Consider the following 8,257-nt stretch of genomic DNA (forward strand, 5'->3'; position numbering starts at 1 on the left):
TACCGTATTGGTTGGTACGGTCAAAATTTTTCGTTTCGACTATCCGACCAGTACAGGTACTATATCTGTTCCGTACCGACAAAATACCTGCCGGTAACGGTCGTACTAGACTGAATTTCGGCCTATACTGGCCTATATTTCGGCCGGTACCGGTCGATATTTCAGCCTGTATTTTTTTTTTTTCATTTTTTCAAACTACAAGCTTATTTTTTAACCCTCAATTCAGACTAGACTATTTATAATTTTTATATATATGTATTTATATATAATTTATTTATATATAGACTATTATTTTGAAATATAATTTATATATATATAATTTATTCATATATCGACTATTCCGAAACGTTGTCCCGAAATACTATCCTAAAACGGTACCGGTATCGAAATATTTCGTTCCAGTACCTTGACTGGTACGACGTCCGATACGGCATTCAAAACATTGTTTCCAAGCTAACTTCTCCTGGTTCATCTTCCAAAAATAATTGACGGGGATCTCCCCATTTGCTGAGGTGTACGTTCTGGGTTAATTTAGGGTTCATGGGGATGTTAATATGATGGATGTTATCATGGGTGTCATGTGTTGCTTTTTAATGTCGTAGTGATGTAAATATATATATATATATGCATGTGTGTGAGTGTGTGTATGTGTGTGTGTGGGCCACTGCTGATACGATCGAGCAGATGATCATTCTATATATACCTTAATTAAGGATCTCCAAACCATAATAGAGTTTGAGAAATTAAGGTAGATATCAGATCAGCAGGATCAGCTAGCTAGTTTGCACGTGTGCTTTGTTTTCTGGTAATCAACATATCTATATATATATATATATATTGTTCAGTTCCTGTGTATACTGATGATTAAGATGATATCATGAGCAGATGTTAATTATGTATTTAATCTCCATTTTATATCTTCTTCCCTATGGCCGCTAATTAACATTTTGAGACTCGAGTTGTTCTATATATATACAAGCCCGCCCAGTACAGTTTTAGCACACCGGATCACAGATATGGCACCTGACATTTATCGAGAGAGAGAGAGTGCTTCAAATTTAGGACCGATGAGAAGAAGGGTTGGAGGTTCTTCCAGTGGAAGAAAATTAAAGGAATGGGTGGTGGTAGATGATGATATGTATAAGCTAGCCGCACGAGTTACAGGGACAAACTACTTCTTCGTTCCCAGCTTTATTTGTGTGTTAAAACTAACTTAATACATGAGTGGGTCGGATTGCGCAAATTGTACGAAGAAGAAGTACTGTGGATTAAAGATAATTCATTCTGTAACCCCAAAACATTATCAATGTCCATGATTCTTCTGCTCAAAATCTCGTCAAACTCTAGTCATCTCATTCTGCTCAGGAGGATTAAGATAACGAGCGGTACTATTTTGTCCTTCATATCTTGTCAAAATTAATTTTAAATTTTTTTTATCATTTTTAAATATTTTTAATAAATAAAAAATATCAAAACATTAATAATTATTTTTTTAATTATTAAAAAAATAAAAAAACATAAAATATCAAAACAAAATGTGAAAGTAGCGTTCTTTTGAGATAATTACTATGAAGATAAAAAGCAGCGAAACAGAGTTTATATGTCTAATTGTGACCGCATGTTTGCTGACAATCGGGGTAGTGGCTACTGGCCTTGCACGTGCCAAACTACAAAAAGTAGACGGCCAGATTCATGGAATGAAAACGAGACCACCCTCCAAAACCAGAACATTAATCTTGTTTTTACAAAACAGGGTGCTCTTCTCTTTATATATATATATATATATATATATTTTAATCAATGTTATGTTCCGGAATCTGCAACTTGCAAAGCCATTAATAAAAAAACGTGGGGCACGTTCAGACGAAAATATAAGACCATAATGACTATAATTGTTATTTTTTTTTAAGGTCGGACATCTCGAATCCCAATTTGATGGAATTTTCTCTTGTCACGCCGTGAATGATTAACATTTTGACAAAACGTGAAGAAAATAGAAATCCCAATTTGATGGAATAAATATATAGCTTAGAGCATCTTTATGATTTGATCAAATGAGAATGTTTATTAAAATTTATATAATTGATGTAAAAAATATTCTATATTGAATTAGATAAATCTAAAATAATTTAGACTTTTACTATAGTAATTGGCCAAATATAAAGAATCACAATTGATTTACCAAATATTAAAATATTAATTTCTCACTCTAAATAAACATTAAAGAATTAGTTTCTCACTCTAAGTAAAAATACTATTTGATTTATAATCAAAAAATTTTGATAGAATTTTAAATGAGTTTAATAAAAAAAATTATTAGCATTAAATGATTTTTGAAAATATGATTTTTTTAATATTAATTTAATTACAATATAATTATTATTAACATTTAATTGGTAGAGATACAAAATGTGATAAAAATAAATTAAATAAAAAAATTATTAAATTAATAATATTTTATTATTATATAGAGAGTGAATGAATAATCTAATGTGAGGGTTGAATTTAAATAGAATAGAAAAATATAAAAAATAATGATATTAACTAAATTTTAAAGATGAATTTAACCAAATCAATAAGAATGCTCTTAGTGGACATTTGTCCGTGCGAACTCTTTAACCTAAAATTTAACAATACATTAATTTGTCAAGTCTGAAATAGAGTAACATCATGACTACTCGCTAAAAACTATTATTTAAATATTTTGAATAGTGAGTGTAAATAAGTTAAAATGAGTTAAAATAATTTGTGAATAATAGTAAAATATTAAGTTAATATAAAATAAGTTAGAAATAATTTAAGTTAAAATATTTTATGGAGTTTTGAAAAAGAAAAGAGAAAAAAGTTGTATAAAAATATTATAAAATTAAAATATTGTTAGAATATAATTTTTTAATATAATTTTTATTTTAAAATTTGAAATGAAAAAGCATTTGTGTTTATGATGTCTAGATATTAAGATAAGATGAGATAAAATAGAATGATCTCTCTATTCAAACCTGAAACCACTCCTAGGATTCTATGCATTTTATTAGTTAGAGAAGATTTTATAACGACTCTTAAGAGGCAACATAGCAATGGGCGTGCTTGTTATAACAAGTGAAGCAACGTTGTAACAATATTTCAAAGCAATGGGCACATATTTTGCTAACAATCTTGCTTGACCCATATTTTGAGTGTATGATTTCTATTTTGCGTTTGGATTGAGAGATAAGATGATATGAGTTAAGATAGTTTATAAATAGTAATAAGATTTGAGAGTTGAGATTAGTTGAAATGATTTTTAAAAAATTTTTGTGTTAGGATTGAAAGTGAGATGAGATAGTTTTAAGTTGTTTGAGAAGAGATAGATGTAAGTTCCACAAATGATTGTATAGTATATAATAATTTTTTTTTATTTATAAATAAGCAATAATAATTTTTTAAATTACATACCCATTTTTTATAATATAATTCATAATAATATTATAAGATGAAAAAATTTTTATAAAATCAAATTATTTACAAATTATTTCATTAATATTTATAGATATTTTGAGATATTCTTAATTAGTATCCAAACAAGTCCTAAAAGGTTAAGATTTCATATATGAATGAAAATTTTACAACAAATAAAAACCAAGAAAAAAATTACTAAACTCAACACTAATTTTGATAAGAACTTCGTTTTTTTTTTAATTTTCAATAGAATAATTTTTAGAATTATCACTTCTTAAAAAATCTACATGGTCAAATTATAAATTGGTCACAATATGAATTTTCTCAAGGTACTTTTTTTTTTTTTTTGACTGTAAGGTACTTTTGAGCTTTGGTTACACACCCATGATATTATATATTTATAGATATTATAAAAAAGAAATCAATGATTTGGACCCAATGGGTGGTACTCCTTGAATTTCTTCTTCTTCACAAAGGAAGTTTCGATTTTTTTTGGAACTTGTTAGTGGCCGCCGGCAATGATTTTCTTTGGAATTTTGGGGTTTGGTTTGAAATTTTGAATTATTCAGATCATGGTCAGCGGGCATTTCGGTCATTTTCTTAGGTTGAGAGTCATATCCAAATTTTTTCTTTTTGATAAGTATATATATCCAAATTTTTGTGGATACAAATCATATATTAATATATATGATCCAGGCCATGTCATAGATCATCAATACCACTTGAAGAATTAAATAAATTAGTTCATCTGGAAATTAATTGATATTTTAGAAAATCCACCAAGAAATTAAAAGAGAATTTTATCAAACAGGTTAATTCTTTAGAAAATAAAAATTCATATTTTCAGATTTTTAATGGTATTTTTTTGTTCTACAATTTCAATTATTTGCTACAATTATTAAACTAATAAGTCTATAAATTATATAACACTAATATTTTAGATTGTTCGTATTTTATTTCAATATGAAAAATTTATCTATGATTAGGTCTTATTTGAATAGTAAAAATATTTTTTTTCATCTCATCAGTATAATTTTTTCAAAATATCTTGTCATCTTTTGAACTCCCCCACTGCGGTGTACCATGCATTCAACTCATTTCAATCAAATCCTCCACGCTTTCACTTACAATAATTTTACTCTCGTGTCCAAAATATTTCATCCTAACTTCAAAAATGATATTTATAGCCTTAATTATAAGGTGTATAAATTTTAAATAATTTTTTTTAAAAAAAAAGGATAAATTTAGGACTCACATAAAAAAATTATATTTATAATAGTAAAATATAATTTTTTAAAAAGAAATATGCGAGACTTGAATATTTTAAGACTGTATTTAATATTACTCGTATAAATTTTTTGTCAAAGTTTTATTAAAAATAAATTTAAAGAGAATGCCTTGTACTACGCGATGATATGTAATATATTATTTATTATAGATATTAAAAAACAAAGAAATATAAATGTCTTTGATACTAGTTATCATATTCAATGGTTAAATAGATGAATTTTTTTTTTTATTATTAGTGTGTTTAATGGATAAATAAAATTTATTTTTATTGAAAACGTCACAGTTGATGAAATGTGTTTGGAGAAAATTTAAATTCAGATATAAAATGAGATGAGATAAGTTGAGATAATTTATAAATAATAGTAAAATTTATGACTTGAAATTTATAAATAATAATAAATAATTACGAGAGGAATTTCCAATCTGAAGTGGCAGCGTGGAGGATTTTAATTTGACTAAAATGAGTGGCATGGCGTGGCACTGGCCCACTGTGGAGAAAAGAAAATAATAAATAAATAGAAAGATATTTTAGTGATTCGAGTTGTTGATCAACATGTGATCTTTGTAAGTTAATTTTTGCAGAGGACGCAAGCCGGATCCACGAATAAATAACGATCGAGAGGCCTCAGCAGTTAGATGAGATGTCGCTGTCTGATCACCGTAATTCCAGGCCAATCTGTTTGCCCTTTTGTTTTCCCTTTTTTTAATAATATTCACTCATAAACATTTGAAAGAAATAAATATTTTGATAAATATCATTCTATGTAACTTTAAAAATGATATTTACAGTACTCAATATATAGTACTAATTTTGGTGGGGGTTTTAAGAAAGAAATAAATATTTTAATATCAATATGATGATCATTAATTATATATTGACAATTTTAATTCATGCAACGAAGAAATAGTTAATGATGTTTTGATATTTTAATTATATATAGATCAGTACTACTTGAAGAATTAAATAAATTAGTTCATCTGGAAATTAATTGATATTTTAGAAAATCCACCAAGAAATTAAAATAGAATTTTATCAAACAAGTTAATTCTTGAGAAAATAAAAATTCATATTTTCAGATTTTTAAATATGGTATTTTTTTTTTGTTCTACAATTTCAATTATTTGCTACATTTATCAAGCTAATAAGTCTGTAAATTATATGACAGTAATATTTTTAGATGTTTCGAATTTTATTTCGATGTGAAAAATTTGTCTATAATTAGGTTGGTTTGAATAATAAAAATATTTTATCTCATTTTATTTTATCATTATAATTTTTTTAAATTTCTATATAAAATATAATAAATAATTCAATCTTTTAAAATACAAAAATAATAATATTATTAAAAAAAATATTTTATTTAATTTTTATATTAATTTTACCTCCTCTCATCTCACCGTTACTACTTCAAACGGCGTAAACCTCTTCATCCTTGACGCAAGGCATGACGGTATACCCCATTGCGTGGGAAACCACGAGGCTGCTACGTCAGATTGGGTCCTACCTAGGCAAATTACCTTTTCCAACCCTATAAGATCTGCCTCTCTGTCCAGTGAAAATGGCGGCACTCAAACCCTTCAGAAGCTGAAAACAGAGAGAGAGAGAGATAGTGCTTTCAACATGAGTGGGAATGGCGGCAACCAAGATTCCGGCCAAAAGAAAGTGCTCCACCCGGCCCCTTCATTTGGAAACCAACCTCCACAGCGAGGCAAGGTCACGGCTAGTATCTTTAAATGGGGTTCCAAGCCCACCTCTTCCAAAAATAATTGATGAGGATCTCCCCATTTGCCGAGGTGTGTGTTGCTTTTTAATGTCGCAGTGATATATATATATATATATATGTGCGCGCGCGCGTGCCGGCCACTGCTGATACGAGCAGATGATCATTCTATATATACCTTTTAGAATGATCTCCAAACCATAATAGAGTTTGAGAGATTAAGGTAGATATCAGATCATCAGGAGCTGGCTAGCTAGCTAGTTTGCTTAGACTTGTACGCTTTCTCATCATGTGAACCTTTGTTTGTACGTTGTGCTTTGTTTTCTGGTGATCAAGGTACCTATAATATTGTTCAGTTCATGTGTATACATTTTGAGACTCGAGTTGTTTCTATTTTGAGTTTTATTAGGGTAAGTAAGTTTGTGTATTAATCTACATATTAATATTGTTATCTTTATCTTCTAAATTTAAAATTATACGAATTTTAATAAAATTTACTTTCTAACCAATCGTATCGAATGAATACGCGTATTGATGCATAGAATTGCTTGCGATTAAATTTTTCCTTCTATATTTTTAACTGATCTTGATGTTCAATATATATTTACCAAATACGTACGAAGAAGCAGTAGTGTGGATTAAAGATAATTGATTCTGTACCCCCAAAACATCATCATCCATGATTTATCATCAGCTCAAAATCTCATCAAACTCTAGTCATCTATCTCATGCTGCTCAGGAGGATTAAGATAATTACTATGAAGATAAAAAGAAGTGAAACAGAGTTATTTGTCCAATCGTGACCTCAATTTTGCTGACAATCGGGCTACTGGCTAATGGCCTTGAACGTGCCCAACTGCGGAAAGTAGACGGCCAGATTCTTGGAATCGAAACGACCGACTACCCTCCAAAACCAGGACACTACTCTTGTTTTACAAAACATGGTGCTCTTCTCTTTATATATATATATATATATATACTACTTGAGTTTAAAAAAGACTGACTAAATCTCTTTTGAAGTATTTATCGCCTTATGTCCAAAGCAGCCGTCTTCAGAGACAGCTGGAGGGCAAAGAGACGACCGAATTCTATTTTGTCACTTTGTGCCAAAAGCAATCGCCCACTAAGACAGCTGGAAAGATACAATGATGACACCCTGAGCCCGTGATTAAACAGTACCTATTGTTCACTTACGGATTGATTTACTGTTTTATTTTAATAATTATAAACAAGAACTCTTTATACTATAAAAGGAAAACCTTATCCCTGAATTAAGGCAGAATTCAAATTATATATATATATATATAATAATTCTATATACAATCGTAAAGTGTGTAAACGTTATATAATTATTTTAAAAAAGAATAAGATTTATTAATAAAAAATTAATTTTTTTCATAGATCTTATATTTTATTTATTTTTTTCAAAACGATTACGCAGCGATTGCACAATTCACGATTACAAATATCTTTTCTTATATATATATATTGAGCTTATGTTAGTGGAGCTTTGCCCGTGCGAATTGAACCTAAATTTTAACAATACATTAAGAGTAATTCTAAGTACAATTGTAAAGTGTGTAAATATCGCATAATCATTTTGAAAAAAATATGGACTACTATTAAAAAATTAATTTTTTTTATGTAGATCTCATGTTTTATTCACTTTTTTCAAAATGATTACGCGGCGGTTGCACTATTCACGATTGTAAATATATTTTCTCATAAAAATATTATTAAATTAAAATATTGTTAAAATATAATTTTTTATTTTAAAATTTTTAAAATTTTAATTAATATTTTTTGTG

General features: G+C 28.2%; 1 long non-coding RNA gene across 1 annotated transcript; it reads left to right on the plus strand.

Moving 5' to 3' along the window:
* The first annotated feature begins 473 nt into the window (after window positions 1-473).
* LOC121250042 lies at window positions 474-6,814 on the plus strand. The gene is made up of 2 exons (XR_005937697.1): window positions 474-748; window positions 6,673-6,814. It is a non-coding gene; the product is annotated as an uncharacterized LOC121250042 (long non-coding RNA).
* The last annotated feature ends 1,443 nt before the right edge of the window (window positions 6,815-8,257 follow it).

The sequence above is a fragment of the Juglans microcarpa x Juglans regia genome, chromosome 2D (genome assembly GCF_004785595.1).
Source record: "Juglans microcarpa x Juglans regia isolate MS1-56 chromosome 2D, Jm3101_v1.0, whole genome shotgun sequence".
NCBI classification, from domain to species: Eukaryota; Viridiplantae; Streptophyta; class Magnoliopsida; order Fagales; family Juglandaceae; genus Juglans; species Juglans microcarpa x Juglans regia.